Source organism: Oncorhynchus clarkii, chromosome 2 (assembly GCF_045791955.1).
Source record: "Oncorhynchus clarkii lewisi isolate Uvic-CL-2024 chromosome 2, UVic_Ocla_1.0, whole genome shotgun sequence".
Taxonomy (NCBI): domain Eukaryota; kingdom Metazoa; phylum Chordata; class Actinopteri; order Salmoniformes; family Salmonidae; genus Oncorhynchus; species Oncorhynchus clarkii.
In genome coordinates, this window is record NC_092148.1 from 52,555,332 (window position 1) to 52,581,536 (window position 26,205).

Sequence of the window (26,205 nt, forward strand, 5' to 3'; positions counted from 1 at the left end):
ACTCTGTGGTCCGACTTATCCCACACCATCTCAATTTGGGTCGAGGTCGGGGCATTGTGGAGGCCAGGTTATCTCCATCACTCTTCTTGGTAAAATAGCCCCTATACAGCCTGGAGGTGTGTTGGGTCATTGTCCTGTTGAAAAACAAATGATAGTCCCACTAAGCCCAAACCAGATGGGATGGCACATCGCTGCAGAATGCTGTGGTAGCCATGCTGGTTAAGTGTGCCTTGAATTCTCAATAAATCACAGACAGTGTCACAAGCAAAGCACCCCACACTATAACACCTCCTCCTCCATGCTTTACGGTGGGAAATACATGTGAGGAGATCATCCGTTCACCCACACCACGTTTCACAAAGACACGGCGGTTGGAACCAAAAATCTAAAATTTTGACTCCAGACCAAAGGACAAATTTCCACCGGTCTAATGTCCAATGCTTGTGTTTCTTGGCCCAAGCAAGTCTCTTCTTCTTATTGGTGTCCTTTAGTAGTGGTGTATTTGCAGCAATTCCACCATGAAGGCCTGATTCACACAGTCTCCTCTGAACAGTTGATGTTGAGATGTGTCTGTTACTTGAACTCTGTGAAGCATTTATTTATGCTGCAATTTCTGAGGCTGGTAACTCGAATGAACTTGCAGCAAAGATAACTCTGGGTCTTCCATTCGTGTGGCGGTCCTCATGAGAGCCAGTTTCACCATAGCTCCCGATGGTTTTTGTGATTGCACTTGAAGAAACTTTCAAAGTTATTGACATTTTCCCTATTGACTGACCTTCATGTCTTAAAGTAATGATGGACTGTACTTTCTTTTTGCTTATTTGAGCTGTTCTTGCCATAATATGGACTTGGTCTTTTACCAAATAGGGCTATCTTCTGTATACCCCCCCCCCTACCTTGTCACAACACAACTGATTGGCTCAAACACATTAAGAAGGAAAGAAATTCTACAAATTAACTTTTAAGAAGGCAAACCTGTTAATTGAAATGCATTCCAGGTGGCTAGGTCATAAAGCTGGTTTAGAGAATGCCAAGAGTGTGCAAAGCTGTCAAGGCAAAGGGTGGCAATTTGAAGAATCTCAAATATAAAATATATTTTGATTTGTCTAACACTTTTTTGGTTACTACATGATTCTGTATCTGTTATATCATAGTTTTGATGTCTTCACTATTATTCTACATTGTAGAAAATAGTAAAAATAACAAAAAACCCTGGAATGGGTAGGTGAGTCCAAACTTTTGACTGGTAGATGAGCAACCCAGAACTGTGTGAGTATGTTTGCCTCAAAAAGCATCTTGCTTCAATCAGTTTATTCCAGTTAAGAATCAAAATTATTATTGTATTTTAACAGCAACAGTTACAATCTAGACTAGTTTTCAACAATACTTTCTTCAGTAAGATGTACAGTAGGCCTGATCATTTTTTCATCTTCATCTGTACTGTTACTAGGGTTGCACTATCAGTAGCTAGCTTGCTGTGGTGAATGATAGCTATTAGCTGTGTACAAGGCCAAATGACAACAATGCCTTGCTAGCTGATTTACTTTTTCACTGTCGAAGCACTGTTTCCCGAAGCACTCGACCCTGTTCTGAAAGAACTCCCTGGGTTTACCATCATGCTGTGGATGTTTGGTCAGGACGTGTCGTTTCATTACTAAGAACTTTCCCACACAAAACACATTGTGGGCGCTCCTCGTTATAAGTTTGTATGAAAGAGAAACTCATCACTGTATATGTGTTTCATGACAATTGAGCTCAGTCAGAACTTGTGGCTAGCATGAATCAATTTGATGACAGCAGTGAGTGATGGCGAGTGGGATTGACAAGTCAGTGGTAGACAGCGCATCATCTGCTGCTGAACGACAGCGCTGCATCACGTGTGTCGCGGAGTAATCTTCAAGCACATGGGCATCTTCCCTCACATTCACCCAGCTGCCAAACTAAGCAGAGACCGTTGCTAAGCAGAGAGTGCACTTGGCCAAATCAATTCCAGTAAGTAATGAAATAATTATACATTTACTCTGACACATCGCAACCCAACATTAACAGGTCCGCGACCCACTTTGGATCGCGACTCATACTTAAAAAAAGTCTAGAGTTAAAATTGGAGATTTTTGTTTCCAACCGCCATGTCGTTGTGTTGGTGAACAGATGACCCTGCATGTGTATTTCCCACCGTAAAGCATGGAGGAGGGGGTGTTATGGTGTGGGGGTGCTTTGCTAGTGTCACTGTCTGTGATTTATTTAAAATTGAAGGCACACTTACCCAGCATGGCTACCACAGCATTCTGCAGCAATACCCAATGAGTAGGTGTGATAAAAAAAATTGACCAGTAGTGTATGTTGAAAATATGATACCACTGGAGTCATTGCAAATCAATTTGTGCCACTTGTGTAGCCTACTTGGAGCAAGCAAACCAATTTAATAAATAACCTGTAACTTCAGTTTATAGTTGTTGTAGCCTTGTGTTATTATCCAATTATTAATTGCACGTTTAGTTAATTAAATTGGAAATGATCAAAGCTCTATCGCAATTGCCAAGCAGTTGTTAGAATGCATTTGAGGGACAGTAACAGTAGTCAGATTAGGCTACAGGTAATGCAAATTCTAAAAAATAAACACTGTTTGTTGTTGACAAGCATATTCAGTTCATATACATATTATTAATATTTAATTCAGTGATTAAAATCATGACCCCATTCTCAGTATCCTATTCCAGCAGGCATTTGGGAAAAGCAAGCACTTCTTATCTCAAAATCGCCTCACTATTCATGTTGAATAAATTAGTCTGTTAATTTGAACTAAGCACGCTTCTAAATAGTTCAGTTCACATATTGCCTGCATCTTGTCTAGGCTACTGTAGACTATCTGAAATGAGATATAGACCTATCAGGGGCTATAGGCTATCTGCCTTTATCTAAGCAAACCATGGAAAAATTGAATTACAATCATAAACACAGATTTTAGTCTGTAGCCTATGCCTATTGCAATGACAAATCAATCTCGTAAATGGGCCATTTATAAAAGTTTATAGTCTTAACAATTGTCAAATAACATCACAATTGCCAGAAAATAACCTAACATTCATATTTTTTGTTCGTCCAAGTGTTTCTTGCTCAGAGATTGAGATCCTCTGTCCAATTTTTATCACACAAACTCTCCTGTCGGATTACAGTTATGCACTAGCACAAAGGGGATTTATTTACAATTATAAACCTGGTTCGAGCCTTGAATGCTGATTGGCGGAAAGCCATGGTATATCAGACCATATACCACGGGTATGACAAAACATCACATTTTACTGTTCCAATTACGTTGGTAACCAGTTTATAATAGCAATAAGGTCCCCTGGGGGTTTGTGGTATGTGGCCAATATACCAAGGCTAACGGCTTTATCCAGGCACTCCGCGTTGCGTCGTGCTTAAGAACTGCCCTTAGCCGTGGTATATTGGCCATATACCATATCCCCTTATGCCTTATTGCTCAATCATAGGAGTCAAACGAGTTAAATCGACATCCATTGGAGAATTATCTTGGGGAGTTTAACAAGGGCAAAATATATTTTCTCTTGCCACATATTCAAATTCCTATATTATATCATGTCATAGCTTGTAATAATTATTATTTTTAGGAAACACACATTTAGCTTCTAATTGACTCGATAACGTCATGGGAAAAGGGTTTATTGTATAAATATGGCAACTCTTCTCGTTGTGGAAAACAAATTGGGCGAGTTTTCAGGCCTTTGGATATTTTAGCTTGACCTGGCAACAACAGCTGAGTGGATACCCCAAACTGCATGATAACAGTGCCTAAAACTAGTTGATTCATCACCACAGACATTTTCTGTAGAGTATTTGGCTGCTCCAACAAGACAGGAAAGGCAATGGGAAAAAAATTGTTTACAGATTCCCCGCAACAATGAAACACCATTGGTGACACCAATGAGTTAAGACTCAAGAACTGTCAGAAAAGCAAAGAAACCTTTTTGGCAGTCAAGACCTGAACCTAGACAGCTGTTGGTAATGGGGCTGCTATGATCATTTCATCACTAGTAAATCAAGTCTGACCAGGTGTTAACAACAACACTGAAATTAGCCAAAATTAGCTATTAAGATAGTTCCTAGTCTATCAAGTAGCATGAGTTTTGGGGAAGCTATTTTTCACCATAAAAATTCACCTTTATAACAAAGGGTCGCATGCCTCTATCATTGTATTTGCAGACTAATGTAAGCCTACTATTCCTAATGTGATATAGATTGGATTATTTGTGCTATTAATAAATGCGTAGATGCATAGGTTTATAGGCTATGTCAGAGACGTTTCCTTTGCATGGGAAAAATGTACCATTGATAAACATTTCATGTAATTCTACCAGTGGAGGCTCCTCAGAGGAGGAAGGGGAGGACCATCCTCCTCAGTGAATTTCATACACATTTAAATTGTAAAACATTTAAAAAGTTATACTTTCTAAATAAAACTATACTAAATATAATCATGTCACCAAATAACTGATTAAAACACACTATTTTTGCAAAGAAGGTCTACAGAACTCTGTAGGGTAGCAACATGGTGTAGTTGGAGGACAGCTAGCTTCCATCCTCCTCTGGGAACATTGACTTCAATACAAAACCTAGGAGGCTCATGGTTCTCACCCGCTTCCACTGACTTACACAGTAGTTATGACAAATTCAGGAGGATGTCCTCCAGCCTATCAGAGCTCTTGCAGCATGAATTGACATGTTGTCCCTTAATTCAAAGGATCAGATAATTCATCTAGTACTGAAAGCATAAGCTACAGCTAGCTAGTACTGCAGTGTATAAAATGTGGTGAGTAGTGGACTCAAAGAAAGAGACAATAGATGAACAGTTTTGAACAAATTACTTTCTTCCAAAATGAAGGAGAGGCAAGAGAAAAAGAGAGTCATTTTTTCACACTTTTACTTACTTAGCTAGCAAATGCAGCTACCTAGTTTAGCATACTGAAACACCCTGCTCAAAGAGAGGGATGCAATTCTAGCTAGCTGGCTATGACTTTCCAACACAACACTGGAATTCTTCCAAGTCAAGGTAAGCTTTTGGTATTATTAACTGCTTCCTGACTGTACACTAACGTTACTGCATGATTGTAGCGGGTTTACTAACGCATTAATTATATTAGCTATGCCGACTATGACATTACTTTAGCTAATATGGTGACAACTATGTAGGTTGTGTGTGGCAGTTTTGCTTGGAAAGGTTTTTTCGCCTGATCGCATACAGCTGATGTGTTGTGCATTGAAATTCACAAGCGAAGGGAAAAGAAGGAATACAACACGGTTGTTATGAGATTGAACTCTGTTTATCAATGATCAGGGGTGTATTCATTCCGCCAATTTAGTTGAAAAACGTTTCTTAAACGTGCTAGATGCAGACAAGAGTGTGCAAAGCGGTACTGAATGTCTCTGTCACCTCAAATTTGTCTTTCAACCTGTGTGCACCTACGTTGTAAACTTTATTTCATAGACTAGGTTGTAGCAACCTCATGATGGGTATAGGGAACATTTTAGTATCATGTAGTAGCCTAAAACTATTGCTGTTACATTGAACTGGGTGAATGGAATATAAATGAGTTATCCAATATGCTGTAATAGAAATAAGGCCATGCTCATGAACATTTTTTTTGTCCTCCCTCATCTTACTGACCACCACTGAATTCTACTAAATTTAATATGACTGGAGAAATTAGCAGAATCTTTTTTAATACGATGGTAGTTTAGGTCTACTCTACTGACACTGACAGCAGATCAATGCAACCATGTAATCTAGGCCTTTAAGAAAGGGGTCCTAGCCGAAAGGGATCCAGCTTTTGTCAAATATATTTTTTAGCATTTTTAGCTAACTGTAACCTAATTCTCCTAACCTGCTGCATAAATTCTCCTAATCGGCTATGGAATGTAAAATATGATTTGACAAATGCTGGATCCCTTCAAGCCATGACCACGAAAAGGGGAGACGCAAATGATATAGCCTGGAGGACATTCTTGTCCAAAACAACTCCAGTGGCTACCATATATTCACATCATAACCCAATAATAATTTGTTGAGAACTTTATTCATAAGAGGGAAAATATATGGAAATTACAGCATCCCTCAATTATACGAGATGGTTATTATATGCTTTGGTCAATCTGAATGATTCTGTTGTGCCATTTGAGTAGAGCACCATCACCTTGTCGTCATGACAAAAGTGCCCCCTTAAACAGTATGAATATATAAAATGTAATACTATATATTGTAAACATACTGTACATTAATAATAGGCTATATTGTGCTATGGGTGAAATTAAAAGTACTGTGATCTCTGCTTTGCCTAGCCCCGTTGAATAAAATGTATTTCTTATAGCCCAACTATTTCCTTTCTTTACAATTTAAAACACATTTAGAATAGACAATGTAATTGTTGTGGTAGTCTTAGGAAAAGACGGGGTGGCAGGGTAGCCTAGTGGTTAGAGCGTTGGACTAGTAACCAGAAGGTTGCAAGTTCAAACCCCCGAGCTGACAAGGTACAGCTGTCATTCTGCCCCTGCCCCCCAGTTAACCCACTGTTCCTAGGTCGTCATTGAAAATAAGTATTTGTTCTTAACTGACTTGCCTAGTTAAATAAAGGTAAAAAAAAACATCTTCATTATCACAGAGGCACCTCCAAGTGCCACTCAGACCTTCTTGGAGAAAAGTATCTGGACTTGGTAGTAGTGTGCGTACGATAAGGAACCCATTTCCTGCTTCCACCTAGATTACAAATGTCAGCACAAGGCATGTACAAAATCTAGTTTAATGATATACTATATATACATTGTCTACTGGTATAATAATAAATAAATTATGAATATGAACAATATGTAAACAGTGTGTGAGTTAAGCTTCAGCACAATGTCAAGGGGTGCATTGCAAATGCCCATAAGGCTAATGGCTGCATTGGCCAGTGGTTCCCAACTCCGGTCCTCGAAGTTCCCCCAGACAAACACACCGAATTCAACATGTCAACTAATCATCAGGCCCTCAATGAGCTATGTTTGTATGGGGCTACAACAAAAATGTGTGCTGTTGGGGGTATTCGAGAACTGGAATTGGGAACAAATTAGGCCTATGTCTGCATTTGCGTTGGATGCCATTATCAGCTGCAAAATGGCTGATATCCTGAAAACAAAAACGGTGACAAACAAATAAAACGAATTGGAAAGCTTATGACCGAACAAAAAGGTGATGTTACTTTGAGAACACAGAAACATTCAAGTGAAGAGACACTCCCTTCCCCTTTTTATTGCAGGGTTGTGATCTGTGATAAACCAATATCAACGCTAGTTCATCTTGAATAATAGTTCAGTTAATTACAACAAGTTTAAAACACTGAAATTATGAGTTTTGATTCTTTGACAAAGTGTACAAGTAAGCTAACTCATATGTAGAGGCTAGACATTTTAGTAACAAGTAGGCTATTATTAATAAAACATAATTTCAGGTGAACAAAAAAAGTCACTCCTATGATCCACTGGGTGATACGACTTCTGTTCCAGCCCAGAAATAGCACACTTGATTATTAACTAATTAGGTTTGATACATTGAATCAGGTGTGTTAATGCTGGGCTGGAACAGAAGTGTGCACACCCATCAGGGTTGGCCTGCTCCAGTTGTAATAGGTTTATACATTGTGTGTGACTTTTAAACTGTATTTTTGTTCACAAAATATGCTAGGTACACATATAATCCATGGCATACAAGAATGTACCCTTACTCTATGGGACATTCATTGGTACCTCATTCTGCAGACAGGGTTTGACAGATCTCTGTATCTGAGGACAGAAAACAAAGAAACAGGCTGCATTATACTTAAGTTAGATAGAGAGATATAGCAACATAATATTCAGGTCTGTCTTCCGTTTTTATTGCTAGGGACAGGGACTGGAAATGGAGAATAGTTTAATGTCCTCCCGCAAAGGTACCTGCCCTATCCAGAGTAGCTTACTCTCCCTTCTCATGGCTGTTGAGCTTGCTACCTATCTAGCTACAAATGCATTTGGAGTTACAATGATTAATGCATTAAGATAGCTAACTAGCTACTATGAATATAGCAAGCTGATTGCATTTAATTTACGTAGCTAGGTATACAGTATGTAAAGTTAGCTAACTAGCGGATATTATCTTAGTGTGCAGGCTAAATCAAATGAGCTGCTAAGTTTCTGTAGCAAGCTAGCTAATAATACATCATTTTTGATCACTTTCAAATATATTTACTTAGAAAAACTAAATAATGGGCAATCTTCCTGAAGTTTCCGGTGGTAGCAAAACGCAGCCAGTCATGTGGACTATTGTATTGGAAAACTTCACTGAGTTTGGTACATGCTACAATTTCAAAATATTTTACTGAGTTACAGTTCATATAAGGAAATCAGTCAATTGAAATCAATTCATTAAGCCCTAATCTATGGATTTCACATGACTGGGAATACAGATATGCATTTGTTGGTCACCTTAAAAAAAATGTTAAATAAACGCAGGTGCATGGATCAGAAAACCAGTCAGTTTCTCGTGTGGCCACATTTGCTTCATGCAGCACAACACATCTCCTTTGCATAGAGTTGGTCAGGCTGTTGATTGTTTAATTCTGCTATATTTTATAGCCTAAAAAAGGTGGCCAACCATCCTAAAAGGGACAGTGTTGTATTTTAAGACAGGCAAAGCCTTATTCTCTATATGGTAATAATAGGCCTAATAATGATAATGATTTTTATTTTGCAAAGCGGTTCCTTGCATCATACAACACGATTTTCAGTCACCATTTTGGCCCATATATATATATATATATATATATAGTGGTAGGCACCTAGTTTTAGGGGGGGGGGGGGGGGGTGACTCAGCTTTTGGACAGCCTGGCTGTCAGCTTCCCCCTTAGATTCAGATGCAACGTCCCCTTATATTCGATTTGCCTTTAGCTGGAGAGGATTAAGCTTCTTGTGAGTCATTGCCTTCAGTTGTGGCTCCAGCTACAACTGGTTCTTGCAGTACCTCTTCCTGGATGTCGGTATTATCCTCTACCGTTAGAGGGTCGATATGCTCTGCGTTGGAGCAACCCTCCGGCCGCACACCGTCAGGGAAACGCTCCCACCACTCCGAGATGATCTCGTCCTTGCTGTACCGCCTGTCGCCGTTCCTCAGGGTGTCTGGATATGCCGTGCTGGATGGCGGCCTGGGCGCTGCTGTACACAAAGACCTGAGGAAGATAAGGAATACATTTACTGCTTCAGGGACAGGCAGGAAACTGGCTACGGAAACAGTATGACTGCTATGTGAGTTAGGATTGGGGTCAATTCCATTTCAGTACAGGAAGTAAATCTACATTCTTGTTCAAGAATTGTAAATTGACATTTATTTTCAGAAATAATTGAACACCAATTCGCTTCCTGAATTCACAGAATTTAAATGGAATTGACCCTAGACTTTGTGACAATGTGTTTCTTTGATTGTGTTTCTTTGTGTGTCCTTACCAGGATGGAGAGCATGATGGTGAGGAGCACAAGGTGACTGGTGACCGCAAGGTGACTCTGCAAATTTCCACAGTAAATTGCTTAGGCAAACCACATAAACTACGCATTCTAACCTTCATGAATGTGTCGATCTCCAGACCAAAGGTGTCCTCAAATTGCCATCTCCAGGCCTTGTAGTCATGTGGTTTGAGATTCACCAGGATCTGGCTGAGGACATCGTTCAGAGTCCCCGTTCTCCAGCTGTCCATTCCCCCCAGAACTTTCTGGATCTCCGCCACTGCTTGCTGAGATAAGTTGACTGTGCCTTTAAACACTAATGTCCTTGAGGAGGGCTTGTAGGAACTGGCTGATCCCCTGGCCAAAGTGCTTCAGAGGCTCTGTGAAGAAGGTGGTGATGGCCATAGTGATAGCCTTCAGAGACAGAGAGATAATACATTATCACACTGCATCCTACAGGTCCAGGAAAAAGGCTACATTTTACACAGTTTAGTCAATTCCATTTCAAGTTTTTCATAATGCTCACAGGGCAATCATAGACACTGGATTAGATTGATATTGCATTGTTAAAAAGACAGTATATTTTTTTAGTTACAAGTGAAACACATGGCAATACGTACTTTTACATTTGGGCTTACTCAAATAGTTATGTTAAGTTGCAAGAGTAAGGTATGGGTGACTATCTTTCGTTCCTGGCCTGTGGAATAGGTTAGGGTCAATTCCATTTCAATGCTGTCATTTCCGGAAGTAGACTGAAAACTGGAAGTGGAATGTCAGTTTACTTCCTGAATTGACTGAATGGAATTTGACTTTCCCTGGTCGGCAAAAATAGGTTAGTTGGTGGTACAAGAAGGATGGGGTTGACCATGAGGACTTCGTAGTGCATCCTACAGGGATCGTCTTGTAGAGTCATGGCACCTCTGTACCAATCTGGGGCACAGGCAGGGAGGAGTGAACAGAAGGCTTCACAACAACATAAACCAATGTGCATTTGCACAGTAAACTTACTGCAACAAAAAGGTCAAAATGTGAAAGCCAGAAAAGAGGAGTGAGAAGTATTGTGTATTTATGCCCGACCCGGGCTCCTCTGCACACATCGACAACAGCCACCCACAAAGCATCGTTACCCATCGCTCCACAAAAGCCTCAGAGCAAGGGGAACAACTACTTCAGGTCTCAGAGCGAGTGACGTCACCGATTGAAACGCTATTAGCGCGCACCACCGCTAACTAGCTAGCCATTTCTCATCGGTTACACTCACCCCCCTTTTGACCTCCTTCTTTTCCGCAGCAACCAGTGATCTGGGTCACGGCACCGATGTAACAGTTTAACTTTAGTCCGTCCCCTCGCCCCGGGCTCAAACCAGGGACCCTAGCTAGCCATTTCACATCGGTTACACATGCACCAATAATTATGAAACAATGACGCATCAATTAAATGTACTTTCGCATATATTTTTGAGATGAGGAAAATCTGATACCCCTGTGGAAAGATATGTGATGCCAAGCTCAGGTGTTATTTTTCCATTATCCCGTCCTTCATGTTATCCCACCAGTTGATTTCCTTCCTCCCAGTGCATTTTACATCAATGCCCTCCATCTTTCCATTTTGTTTTGGTGCTCGGTAAAGGCAATCTGACAGGTTGAGAAAATCCAATAACATATGGTGAATTAACATTGTGTATTTCGTGTGGAGGCTGGTCTAGCGGTAGTGCTGCCATCCCCGGGACCACACGGACACAGTTAGAACCCCATTACAATCACTGCTTTTATCCCGCATCTATCTCCCAATCTCACACAAAAAAATGACCTGTCATAGTCAAGCTCTCCTGGTAAGACTTAGATATTTCTCAAGACATTCCTTGGTGATGTTCCTTAATGTAGTTGGCTTGAGTTTTGAAGAATAGAGATGGAATATTAGAAATAGCTTAAATAACTTAGTTCTACTTCCTTACCTGCTTATAAACCCCCACAAAAACATTCTTTGCAGAGACCTGAAATATTGCTGTAGTGTTTAGCCTAAATGTTTTGCCTCGAAAAACATAAACCAATCCTGAATTGGGAAAACCCTACACCGAAGGTTGCCAGAATGGCCACTCTGGCAGTAAAGAAGGAACTTTGTACCTTTTCTTTTAGATAGATTTGTTATATTAATTTACTAATAAACATAGACCACCAGTCAGACAGTAAGGGGTAATTAGCATGTGGAAATTTGACAAAATACATGGAAGTGTGAATATTGGCAATTTACCTTGTAGAGATAGAACCAATTCCAGACCAGACTGATGAGAAAGCAATGGCAATGATTTGCTTGAACTGGACAAACAAGGAGACTGTAGACCACATCTCATTGCAGATGATGACCACTATGATTAAGACAACCACAGACACCTGGAAAAGAGAGATCCTTTAAATAATTGCAATGGCAATGAAAAATATTCCTGACGCTATAATGCCAATGAGTGGTTTCAAATCTGTCTTGTTTGTCTTGTCTTGAATGTAAATGACTGTGCTCTGAATCAGATTGATTCTCATTCTAGGGTTTTTCTTTATTTTTGCTATTTTCTACATTGTAGAATAATAGTGAAGACATCAAAACTATGAAATAACACATATGGAATCATGTAGTAACCAAAAAAAGTGTTAAACAAATCAAAATATATTTGAGGTTTGAGATTCTTCAGAGTAGCAACCCTTTGCCTTGATGACAGCTTTGTACACTCTTTCAGTCACCTGCAATGCATTTCAATTAACAGGTGTGCCTTGTTAAAAGTTCATTTGTGGAATTTCTTTCCTTCTTAATGCGTTTTTAGAAGGAAAGTATTTAAAAAGTTTTGTTTTTATGTCCTGTTGCTTTTGTATAGGCTAGTGTGAACCATGTGTTATTGTGTATGAATGACAAAAGACGTTTCCTCATTGTACAAGAAAAGTTATTTGAATTTCATCTTCATTGCCCATGTAGCCTAGTTTACAAACTGTGTAATCATAAATTGCTTAGGCAAACCACACAAACGACGCATTCTGACCTTCATGACTGTGTCGATCTCCACACCAAAGGTGTCCTCAAAGTGCCATCTCTAGGCCTTGTAGTCATGTGGTTTGAGATCCACCAGGATCTGGCTGAGGACATCGTTCAGAGTCCCCGTTCTCCAGCTGTCCATTCCCTCCAGAACCTTCTGGATCTCCGCCACTGCTTGCCGACATTGATGCCAAAATGAGACTTAGTGGATATCGTTCTTGAGATCACTGGGCTGGTGGTTGGAAAGGTATAGAATAGTACAACAAAGTACAGTTGAAGTCGTAAGTTTACATAGACCTTAGCCAAATACATTTAAACTCAGTTTTTCACAACTCCTGACATTTAATCCTAGTAAAAATGTCCTGTCTTAGGTCAGTTAGGATCACCACTTTATTTTAAGAATGTGAAATGTCAGAATAATAGTAGAGAGAATGATTTATTTCAGCTTTTATTTCTTTCATCTGGGATTGATTTGCACTTTTAGCACCATAGTACGTTCAACTCTAGGAGAAAGAACACGTCTCCTTCCTGAGCGGTATGAAGGCTGCGTGGTCCCATGGTGTTTATACTTGCGTACTATTATTTGTAAAGATGAACGTGGTACCTTCAGGATGAACCAGACTTGTGGAGGTCTACAATTTTTTTTCTCAGGTCTTATGATTCCTTTTGATTTTCCCATGATGTCAAACAAAGAGGCACTGAGTTTGAAGGTAGGCCTTGAAACACATCCACAGGTACACCTTCAATTGACTCAAATGATTTCAATTAGCCTACCAGAAGCTTCTAAAGCCATGCCATCAATTTCTGGAATTTCTCAAGCTGTTTAAAGGCACAGTCAACTTAGTGTATGTACACTTCTGACGCACTGGAATTGTGATACAGTGAATTTTAAGTTAAATAATCGGTCTGTAAACAATTGTTGGAAAAATTACTAGTAGATGTCCTAACCGACTTGCCAAAACTATAGTTTGTTAACAAGAAATTTGTGGAATGGTTGAAAAACAAGTTTTAATGACTCCAACCTAAGTGTATGTAAACTTCCGACTTCAACTGTATATGCACTTGGCATACAGACAGCATACTACATTCCAAAGTGGTAACATACATTTACAAGGTGGGTAAGATACAGTGAGGAAGTGTTTTACATAAAGAGAATCAGTGCATAGATTTAAACCATACCAGGCTCTCTCTTTCAGAAGTTTGGTGAGGAATCCCTTGAACACTGGGTTGCATGATGGCTGCTGTGCAACCAGTGTAGTATTCTTCTTATGCTCCTCAATTTTTTTTTTTAATTAAGGAAAATTACAGACGATCACACACCATCTATTTGCCACGGTTTCATAAATATACATTTGAAAAACATAATGTGTGACGTTTAAAATCCGTTTCCAACCCTCAACACGAACCTCTCTTTGTAACCCTTCCACTTTGTTGTTGCACTCCGTTACGTCCACTTGATCTGAGCCCTGGATGTATTCCCTTCTCTTGGTGGGCACATTAGGGTAATTACTTGCCGGTGAAGATGACTTTCATTTAGTTTTCCGATTAGATTAATATCACGATACAAGGCAGTATTCGTCATGCTTGGTGTATTTTCACACTTCATGATTTTGTTTCATACACTGTAATAGGAAACATGACAAAGAAAAACAACAAAGCAATATTATAATTATTTCAAGTGATGGCACTGTCATGGCACGGAAAGATGCATTACACAGCTGCTTGTACTGTACCTCGGCATGCTTTCTCATGGACTTTATGATTGGATCGTAGTTCTATAAGCATTAATCTATTCGTCGTCGTCCACCTGCCCCTGAGCAACCAGCAACGGGCTGCATACAGCAACAGTGATGGTATGCGTCCTGACAGCACTTGTTGACATCTTCATGTTAATTAAGATGGCTAACGTTAGCTAGCTACTCCATTGAGGCTAACATGCTAGAGAACTCGGGGTTCATGAGCCAGAAACAGACATCCTCAATAAACCCTACAGAGCAATAACATCAATTACAAATAGCTGCACATTTTCTTCGAGCTAAACCAGTGTGATGAGAACTCTATCCGTTGGAATATGACAATATGAGCGCTTATTTCAGTATTTCAGTAAGCCATGCCCCAGTATGCAGAACTAGGCTTGGGACTCGTTTAAATATGATAAAAAAGCCAAATATTTTACAGTGGGACTGCCTGCTATGGTTCTGTGTAGCCTAGTTATGCTAATATATTTGAGACCAGTGTATTGCAGTTTATTTAGTCTTTGACTTAATAAGTAAAATATATTTGAGTAGTAAACAGGGAACCAACAACGAGTCCCAGACAGTTCGCAATAGAACATACCAGAAGGGGCTTCGTTTACTAGGCAACCTAAATAATTGGTTACCACAAGTGTTTGGAATACATTGAACTCGTTGACAAAAGAGCCAATGGGGACGCATTTTCACAAGAAGTTCCGCGGTGGGTCTGTGTGAATTGTGCGATTATATTTGAGACTGGATTATAGAATCGAATGTCATCTATTAATGTACTTTTATAGCATTTATAAGGAGAAGCCATATCAGCCAGTGAAACTAATTGTTCTCACTTTGTAATAGAACCTTCAAATTTGTCTGCCTGACTGTGGGGCTCTTTACCTGAATTATTAAGATGTTCTTGTGATCACAACAAAACTACTGATTTTGCTCAAACAGAGATATAAATTGTGTTTTCTTTGAAAAGATGGCCTGGCTGAGAATTGAACATTCAGTTTTGTGCCTGAGTGTGGCGCTGTTTACTGCAATTCTCTGGATTATTTTGTGACCAGAACAAAACCATTTCTTGTACTCAACTAGAGATTTAAATAAATGGTGTTTCTTACAAAAGACACTGGACATTTAATGATAACTGAATTGACTCAGAAAAGTAACATAAGTAGGCCTACAGTATCACAGTGAGATCAAACAGGTGTGCCCTCTGATGCTATTGGACTGCGACTGAGTAAACCCTGGCCTGACACCTGGACGGTATGGCTGTTGAACAAGTTGAGACTAAAGTACTTGGTGTTACCTTAGATTGTAAACTGTAATGGTCAAAACATATAGATTCTATGGTTGTAAAGATGTGGAGAGGTTTGTCTGTAATAAAGAGATGCTCTGCTTTTTGCACCACACTCCCCAAAGCAAGTCCTGCAGGCTCTAGTTTTATCTCTTCTTGATTATTGTCCAGTCATATGGTCAAGTGCTGCGAAGAAAGACCTAGTTAAGCTGCAGCTGGTCAAGAACAGAGTCACACGTTTTGCTCTTCATTGTATTCAGAGGACTAATATTAATACGTGCATGGCAGTCCCTCTTGGCTAAGGGTTGAGGAAGACACTGCCTCACTTCTTATTTATATAAGAAACATTGGTTTGAAAATTCCAAATGGTTTGCACCGTCAACTTACACGCACACTTACCCCACCAGACATGCCACCAGGGGTCTTTTCACAGTCCCCAGTTCCAGAACAAATTCATGGAAACGTAAAGTATTATACAGAACAATGCGTGCTTGGAACTCCCTTCCATCTTATATAGCGCAAGTGAACAGCAAACCTGGTTTAAATAAACACCTCACGGCACAACGCCATTCCCCTATCTGACCTACTTGTTGAGTGTATGTACTGACATATATGTGTAACTGATAGATCTACACACACACTACATGTTAATGTTTTTAAATGTCTGTAAATTGTAAAGTCTTTTGTCTGTAATGTATTTTTGTTTTATGTCAGAACCCAGTAAGACTAGCTGTCGCCATTGGCTTCGGCTAATGGGGATCCTAATAAATAAAAAATTCAAAAATTACTGAGAAAGTACCTCAGCCATAGGGAAATCATTGGGGAAAGTCGTCACACTTCCAGTTTGCGCAAATCTTTATTTGATTTGCTGTAATACAGAGATAACGTGTAAAAGCATACATTCAATCTCACAATGTCTTCATTGCATTTTAATTGAAAATGAAGCAGTCTTCCTTTATTCACTATTTCAATAAGGAAAGGGCAATGCCAGTATTAAATGGCCAGCAGGCTCATAATATATCCACAATGACTATACAGAAAGTACTGGCAGTTCAAGACCATATGGAGAGATGGCTTTGCCCCACGTTTTGGGGGGGATGCATGCCAGCAAAGCCACTACACAACACAACACTAACCAACACATTAATTGCACTATAACAGTGACAAACAGTTGCCCACAAACTGTCAGGGCCTACATTAAGCTGTCCAAACAGCAGAGCTGTCTTTTCAGCACTGTGGAGTGAATTCTTACTACTGCTACACCTGGCTATCAGTGGAGCCTTGTCTAGCAGCGAAACAGTTCATTCAGCCTCGTTCACTGCCTTTTAAATTAAACATAGCTGATATGCGTGACTTGCTTAAACAAATGTAGTTTCTACTGATAGTTGAGATGTACAAACTATGGCATATGGGGACGACGATCAGAAAATAGGTAATCTGTAATTTCGATTAAGAAATTCATGATCAAGCTAGGACAGACGTAGAATTCAGAACATGGGCCATTTTTATAGTATACTCCCTGTATACCAAGTCAGATCCATAGGATAAATAAAGGGGGCATATCAGCAGACAATGAAAGACATTTCTCTTAAACAGGCTATAGGCTAAATGTGCACCACCAAGTCAGAACAGTAGGCTAAATTATGAGGATTGAAAAAAGAGCAAATTATTAGGGTGAGGTACATGGGCTACTAACAGCTTACTACACAAGATACACTTAGTATTACTTTCTTAGCTACAGTATAAATATCTCCCTGGCATATTACATAATTTATGCAGCAGCATACAATACATTTTTGAACTCACCTTGTTGTGCTGTGCTCACTTTAACAGGAATGTGGCGCGGCAGTCCTTGTGGGCAAATGTTGACATCACCTCTGGACTTATGGTGCTTTCAAGACAACTGTGAACTCAAAAAAACAAGGTCGAATCAGAGCTTTAGAAAGAGCTTGGAATTCCCGACTTGGATGAGGGTTCAAAATGTATTTTCCCAGTCTGGGGCTAGTTTTTTCCTAGTCTGAGATTAGGAAAGTCTGAGATTTCCTAGTTACGAGTTTTCAGTTGTTTTGAAAGCGGCAGAAGTCAGATTGACAGCATGAAGGTTTGTATTTTAAGTTTAGAAAAGAGCCCATTAAACCCAGACTTGGACCACACATCCACTCCACTGAATAGCAGGCTAGTGATTGCTTTGCAACGCTCCTTCCTAACCATAATGTCTATATATGTCCAGTGGCCGATTAGCACCGCTACGTTTTTAACTATAATTTGTCTTCCTATGATAAGAATTGAAAAGGATTTGCCAGAAGATTGTCGAAGTGATTCATGATGATGACTGCTTATCTAACTAGCTAGCTAAGATTTTGAAAGAATGATGTTGACATGATCAGTCCCATCAAAGCTACGGTAGATATAATATGATTTTACGAAAATCAGGGATGTAAACAAATTAGTATACAAAATTTGAGAGAAATAAGCTTTTTATGCATCTGGATATTTTCTGGGATCTTTTATTTCAACTCATGAAACATGGGACCAAATCTTTACATGTTATTTATATTTTTGTTCAGTATAGTTTGTTCTGGTCACAAGATAATCCTGAAAATTGCGGTTAACAGCGCCACACTCAGGCAGAATGTTAAATTCTCCACCAGGCTCATCATGTCAAAGAAAACACTATTTAATTTTTCTCTATTTGAGCAAAATAAGTTGTTTTGTGATCACAGGAAAATCCTAATAATTCAGTTAAAGAGCCCCACAGTCAGGCAGACAAATCTGAATGTTCTATCATAAAGGAGAACAATTTGTTTCTCTGGCTGATATGGCTTCTACTTAGAAGTACTATAATTAAGTGAAAGAGTGGTTGCTAAGTTAACGAGGCCGCTGCACCAGGTAGATTTTTTAAAGCTGTCTAAAAAATTATGTATTGACTTTTATATAACATAATGCGATGTTGTCCGGTCTGAATTGACCCTTCTCTGGGTCTGGACCTGGACCTCAGTCTGCCAGTTGAGTTTGACTGTTCTAGACGATTCTGTGCTTTCAACTTTGTGGCAACAGTTTGGGGAAGGCCTTTCCCGTTTCAGCATGACAATGCCCCCGTGCACAAAATGAAGTCCATACAGAAACAGCTTGTTGAGATCGGTGTGGAAGAACTTGACTGGCATGCACATAGCCCTGAACTCAACCCCATCAAACACCTTTGCCGACTGCGAGCCAGGCCAAATCGTCCAACATCAGTGACCTCACTAATGCTCTTTTGGCTGAATGGAAAGTCCCCACATCAATGTTCCAACATCTAGTGGAAAGCCTTCCCAGAAGGGTGGAGGCTGTTATAACAACAAAGGGGCAACCGACGACATATCAATACCCAGGATTTTGGAATAGCATGTTTGACGAGCAGGTGTCCACATACTTTTGGTCATGTAGTGAATATGGAAATGGCCAATTCTTGTATATTTTAACATATTTGTGACATAAATGTACATATGTGTGGATACATATATAAGCATACAATGAATTCGGAAAGTTTTCAGACCCCTTGACTTTTCCACATTTTGTTACGTTACAGCCTTATTCTAAAATGGATCCTCATCAATCTGCACACAATACCTCATAATGACAAAGTTAAAACAGTTATTTTTTTGCAAATGTATACAAAATTAAAAACATAAATACCTCACTTTTATAAGTACTCAGACCCTTTGCTATGGGACTCAGAATTGAGCTCACGTGCATCCTGTTTCCATTGATCATCCTTGAGAGGTTTCTAAAACTCGATTGGAGTCCACCTGTGGAAAATTCTATTGATTAGACATGATTTGGAATGGTACACACCTGTCTATATAAGGTCCCATAGTTGACATTGCATGTCAGAGCAAAAGCCAAGCCATTAGGTTGAAGGAAAAGTCCGTAGACCTCCGAGACAGGATTGTGTTGAGACACAGATCTGGGGATGGGTACCCAAAAAATTATGCATCATTGAAGGTCCCCAAGAACAAAGTGTCATCCATCAAAAGGTTTTACAGCTGCACCACCAGAGCATTCTGACGGGTTGCATCACTGCCTGGTATGACAACTGCTCGGCCTCCGACCGCAAGGCCCAGTGCATCAACGGGGCCAAGCTTCCTGCCATCCAGGACCTCTATACCAGGCGGTGCCAGAGGAAGGCCCTAAAAATGGTCAAAGACTCCAGCCACCCTAGCCATAGACTGTTCACTCTGCTACCACACGGCAAGTGGTACCGGAGCGCCAAGTCTAGGTCCAAGAGGCTCCAAAATAGCTTCCAACCCATAAGACTCCTGAACAGCTAATTAAATGGCTACCCAGACTATTTGCATTGCCGCCCCCCCTGGAACGCTGCTGCTACTCTGTTATTATCTATGCATGGTCACTTTAGTAACTCTACCTACATGTATGTACATATTACCTAAATTACCTTGACACTGGTGCCACCGCACATTGACATTGACTCTGTACCGGTACCCCCTGTATATAGCCCCACTATTGTTATTTACTGCTGATCTTTGATTATTTGTTATTCTTATCTCTTACTTTTTTTGTATTTTCTTAAAACTTCATTGTTGGTTAAGGGCTTGTAAGTAAGCATTTCACTGTAGGGTTTACACCTGTCATATTCGGCACATGTGACAAATTTGACTTAATTTGGAGTCTGGAGTTTGCCTCAAGGCACCTAAAGGACTCTCAGACCACGAGAAACAAGATTCTCTGGTCTGATGAATTCAAGATTGAACTCTTTGGCCTGAATGCCAAGCATCACATCTGGAGGAAACCTAGCACCATCCCTACAGTGAGGCATGGTGGTGGCAGCATCATGCTGAGGGGATGTTTTTCAGTGCCAGGACTGGGATACTAGTCAGGATCAATGGAAAGATGAACGAAGCAAAGTAAATAGAGATCCTTGATGAAAACCTGCTTAGGACCTTATACTTGGCCAAAGGTTCACCTTCCACCCGTACAATGACCCTAAGCACACAGCCAAGACAACGCAAGAGTGGCTTCGGGACTTGAACCTGATCTAACATCTCTGGAGAGACCTGAAAATAGCTGTGCAGCAACGATCCCCATCCAACCTGACAGCTTGAGAGGATCTGCAGAGAAGAATGTGAGAAACTCCCGAATACAGTTGTGCCAAGCTTGTAGTGCCATACCCAAGAAATCATGAGGCTGTAATCACTGTCAAAGGTGCTTCAACAAAGTACTGAATTAAAACTTTTTTAAGTCACTCTCTTTTCAATTAGTTTTCTATTTTTAAGGCACTTGCTTGCAGTTCCTATTGCTTCCACTAGATGTCAACAGTCTTTAGAAATTGGTTGATGTTTTTCCTTTGAGAAATGAAGAAGTAGCCATTTCCTATCTGGGTGGATAGCCAAGTGTATTGTTGTGGTTGGGACGCACGACCTGAAAGCTTGCTCCACTTTGTTTTCGTCCGGTAATAAACACAGTTTATTCCGTCTTAAATTTGATCGATTATTGACATTTAAAAATACCTAAAGTTGGATTAGGAAAGTTGATTGAAATATTTGGATCAAGTTCAACAGGTAACTGATTAGAAACTTTGTAGTCATGTTGCGCGAGTTGGAACCGGTGTATTTTCTGAATCAAACGCGCCAAATAAATTGACATTTTGGGGATATCGCGACGGAATTTATTGAATAAAAGGACCATTTGTGATGATTATAACGGGGCAGTATCTTTGTTTTAACCAAAACTGTTCTAATAACCGGGGGGCTTCAAATGAATCCTGGGCTGGCTTCAAATTAATCTTGGGCCCTTGGGATTTCACCAGGCAGTGCAGGTCAGACTGCACAAGACCATACCTCTCTGTAGAACTCCCCTGCTGAATTCCAGGCAGGTCATGGTTTCTGGTCTGGCGGCTGCTCCCTGGCGTTTGGCAGCGCCGTCCCTAGCAGCCTCCTTGTTGAGAATTAACTTCAGCCTCACGTGTTTTAGTGGCGAATCCCTTCTAGGTTCATCCCGGTCATCTTATTCAGATGGGCGGGTGGTGGTGGTTTTGGTCTTGATGTTGTCTGGTCGTTGATCTGCTCCGGTCCTGCAGGGGGATGAAGGACAAACCTTAGAGCAGGCTGTGAGAGCAAAATTGCAAGATTATGTTATAATACTTTTATTGCATCAAATGGTTGTTTTATGCAACAGAATAGAGGGTTCTTATAACTATTGTGTCTGTGTGAACTCTAAGTGGGCCTCTGGGAAATAACACTGACAGGAGATTTACAATGTCTTTTGGATGATAAAACCAAAAGAGACCGCATTCCAGAGCATGAGATAATGTTTCTGTTCTATATGGTACCAGGGAGACATGACCCCAGGGCCAGACCTTAGTCTCTACACAAAGATAACTGTTTTTACAGCAGATACTTATAATTCACAGCAGTCAGTATCTTTCATACAAATCTTAACCTTGTGACCCATTCCATACATCTGTTGTTCGTCATGTAGGGGGTATATCTTGGCTATAAAAGACCATTGTACCTTTGTCTCGGGGCTCTCAACGAATCATCTGAGGGTGATTCGTCGACCAGCCATCACTATCGTAGAGCACTCAATCGATTCACTTTATATGTGTGCGTTGTATTAATAAGTGAATAAAGATTTAGTTAAGTATATTTCTGACTTGTCTGATAAGTTTTTCTTTCCTCATTTGATAGTAAAGAAATCAACCACCACATTTGGCGGCAAGGATGGGATGTGAATCTTCACTTGGTGACCGCTCCTGACGACCTGGGTAAATCGTGCACGAGGGATCCCTCAAACTTGGGATCTCAGGGAGACCACACTTCGGGAACGGAGCAGATGGATCCACCCATGATCTGAGAGGCAGCGAGCTGAGTGGATACCACATCTTGAACTTATTATTTTTTTAAAGCGAAACATGCAAAGTCGAGTTTTTAAGAAAAGCCTGTTACATAGGCTCTGAGTGTGTATTCCTGTGTGTGGGGGGCACCTTGGAGGCATGAACAGGGCCGACTCAGTGGAGGATGACTTGAGAGTTAGTCGACTCAAAGACACCTATCGTTGGTCAGTTGTGGGCGACCTAGAGCCGTCCTGACACTGAATTGATTACAGTGGGGATTGGTGCGGTCTGTAGGGGTGAGGGGCCAGGGTGACTGGGTTCTGTGTGAAGCATGGTACCTGGTGAAACCCTATTGGAAGAAGGACCTCATTCTGAAAAGTGTCTGTGTGACCATCTAAGTGACCCTCAGAAATTGTGAATTCCAATTATTTTAAATGTGCTAGCCAGGTATGCCATTTAGCGTTAAGGACAAATCACCTTTAATCAATCTGCTTTCTCTGTCTGGAATACCCTGCCATCAGACACACAAAACTGTACCACCTATCACACCTTCAAAAATAACATGAAGACATGGCTAAAGGCCAATCAGAATAGTGAAAATAATCCCTAGCTGTGTATTTCCGCTTTCCATGTTGTCTGTAGCTAGTGAGCCGTGGAAACACTTTGTTGCTTTTTTGTTTATTTTTTGCGTGCTATGTGTTGCTTGTTCTATGTGCTCACTGCTCCTTGATTGTCTGTATTGTTATTGAAATTGTTTTTAATAACCCGCCCAGGGACTGCGGTTGAAAATTAGCCAGCTGGCTAAAACCGTCACTTTTACTGAAACGTTGATTAATGATTACTGTCCCTGTAAAAATACAAATAAATTAACGTTCTGCGCTTACCTGTATCGTAAGGTTAAAAACAAACTTGACAACTTTCTCTTCTTTTTCGGATTCGCACGTATGAAATGTCCAAGACTTTAATACCTCTTCAGTGTAGGGGGCAGTATTTTGATGTTTGGATGAAAAACATACCCAAATGAAACATGAAACACAATATGCATATAATTGTCAGATCAGGATTGAAAACACTCTAAAGTTTCCAAAACTGTCAAAATATTGTCTGTGAGTATAACAGAACTGATATTGCAGGCGAAAACCTGAAGTGCTGTTTTTCCTGAAAGCTCCCTGTTCCATTGCCTGACTTCGCTCCATTTAAAGGGATATCAACCGGATTCCTTTTCCTATGGCTTCCCCATGGTGTGAACAGTCTTTAGACATAGTTTCAGGCTTTTATTTTTAAAAATAAGTGAGAAAGATCACATCGCGTAATTGTATGGCTGGGTACCAGCAGCGTTTTGCATGCGCAACAGCTTGGAACAAACATTTTCTCTCTCTCTCCTATTGAAGAAGCTACAGTCCCGGTTGAAGTATTATCGATTATATTTTGTAAAAACAACCTGAGGATTGATTATAAAAAACGTTTTACATGTTTCTACGAACTTTACGGATACTATTTGGAATTTTTGTCTGCTCCGTCGTGACCGCTCGAGCCTGTGGATTTTTTAACATAACGCGCCAACCAAATGGAGGTGTTTTGGATATAAAAATTATCTTTATGGAACAAAAGGAACATTTACTGTGTAACTGGGAGTCTCGTGAGTGCAAACATCTGAAGATCATCAAAGGTAAGCAATTTATTTTTATTGCTTTTCTGACTTTCAATCCCAATATACTTGGCTGCTAGCTGTTTGTAATGTTTTGTCTACTGAGAGAGATGTCCTTACATAAACGCTTGATATGCTTTCGCCGAAAAGCTTTTTTGAAATCTGACACGGCAGGTGGATTAACAACAAGCTAAGCTGTGTTTTGCTATATTGCACTTGCGATTTTATGAAAATTTGGCGCTCTGCAATTCAGCGGAGGTTGACGAAAAATGATCCCGGTGACGGGATGGGTGAATCAAGAGGTTTTAACTTCTTGGTGACGGGGGCAGTATTGAGTAGCTTGGATGAATAAGGTGCCCAGAGTAAACTGCCTGCTACTCTGTCCCAGATGCTGATATATGCATATTATTAGTAGTATTGCATAGAAAACACTCTGACGTTTCTAAAACTGTTTGAATGTCTGTGAGTATAACAGAACTCATATGGCAGGTGAAAATCTGAGACAAATCCAACCAGGAAGTGGGAAATCTGAGGTTTGTAATTTTATTTAAGTGATTGCCTATCCAATATGCTGTGTCTATGGGTCCAGATTGCACTTCCCAAGGCTTCCAGCAGATGTCTTTAGAAAGTTGTTTGAGGCTTCTATTGTGGAAGGGTGTCGAATAAGAGCTGTTTCAACAAGTGGACTACGCTTTGGCCAATCAGTTGTTTACTGCGCGGTCACGCGTTCCCTCTTTTTCCTCTTTAATGAATACGCTATTGTCCGGTTGGAATATTATTGAAGATTTATTATAAAAAGACCCTAAGGATTGATTGTAAATATCGTTTGACATGTTTCTACACACTGTAATGGAACTCTTTTGACTTCTTGTTTGGATTTTGCGCTCACGCATTGTGCCTTTGGAATAGTGAACTAAACGCGCAAATAAAACGGAGGTATTTGGACATAAATATGGACGTAATCGAACAAAACAAACATTTCTTGTGGAAGTAGGAGTCCTGGGAGTGCATTCCGACGAAGATCAGCAAAGGTAAGGGAAGATTTCTAATGCTATTTATGACTTTTGTTGACTCCACATTTTGGCGGGTAACTGTATGGCTTGCTTTTGTGGCTGAACGCTGTTCTCAGATTATTGAATATTGTGCTTTTGCCGTAAAGCTTTTTTGAAATCTGACACAGCGGTTGCATGAAGAACAAGTTTATCTTTAATTCTATGTAAAACATGTATCTTTCATCAAAGTTTATGATTAGTATTTCTTTTATTTGATGTGGTTCTCTGCAATTTTTCCAGATGTTTTGGAGGCATTTCTTAACATGGCGCCAATGTAAATGGAGGTTTTTGGATATAAATATGAACTTGATCGAACAAAACGTACATGTATTGTGTAACATTGAGTCCTGGGAGTGTCATCTGATGAAGATTGTCAAAGGTTAGTCATTCATTTTATCTATATTTCTGCTTTTTTGACAACTCTCTTTGATTGGAAAATGGCTGAATGCTTTCTGTAACTAGTTGCTGACCTAACGTAATAATATGTTCTGCTTTCGCCGAAAAGCCTTTTGAAATCGGACACTGCGGTTGGATTAATGAGAAGTGTATCTTTAAAATGGTGTAAAATACTTGTATGGTTGAGGAATTTTAATTACGAGATTTCTGTTGTTTTGAATTTGGCACCCTGCAATTTCACTGGCTGTTGGCGAGGTGGGACGCTAGTGTCGTGTCTTTGGCTATGCCGGATTACGTGATATGACATGCTATTCTATAAAATAATTTCTCCGTAATTAATATCACTTGATTGAGCTAATTATGTAAATGTAATTAACTGGAGAGTCGGGCACCACAAAATAATATTTATAGAGCTGTTCTCTTCCGAATAATCTCTTAAAGACCTAGTAATATTTTACATCAATAGCAGTCAATATTAATCGTCCTCTTAATTCAGTCTCATCTGAAAGTTGTAAATTCTTGGTTATCTGCACAAACCCTGGCTAACAATTTGAATCAGCAATACAAAATTGGGTTTAATCATTTTTTACTAAATACCTAACTAATCACACAGAATTACACATACAAATAATTAAATCATAACTTGATTACAAATTACGTCATAAAGGAAAACGTCAGCTGGTTACACAAAAGAAAAGGGGCCAGGT

The 26,205-nt window shown here is 39.9% G+C and overlaps 1 pseudogene; it reads right to left on the reverse strand.

Annotated features, from left to right (window-relative positions):
* Positions 1-10,431: 10,431 nt before the first annotated feature.
* Positions 10,432-25,061, reverse strand: LOC139377522 (chloride channel CLIC-like protein 1; annotated as a pseudogene).
* Positions 25,062-26,205: the final 1,144 nt, after the last annotated feature.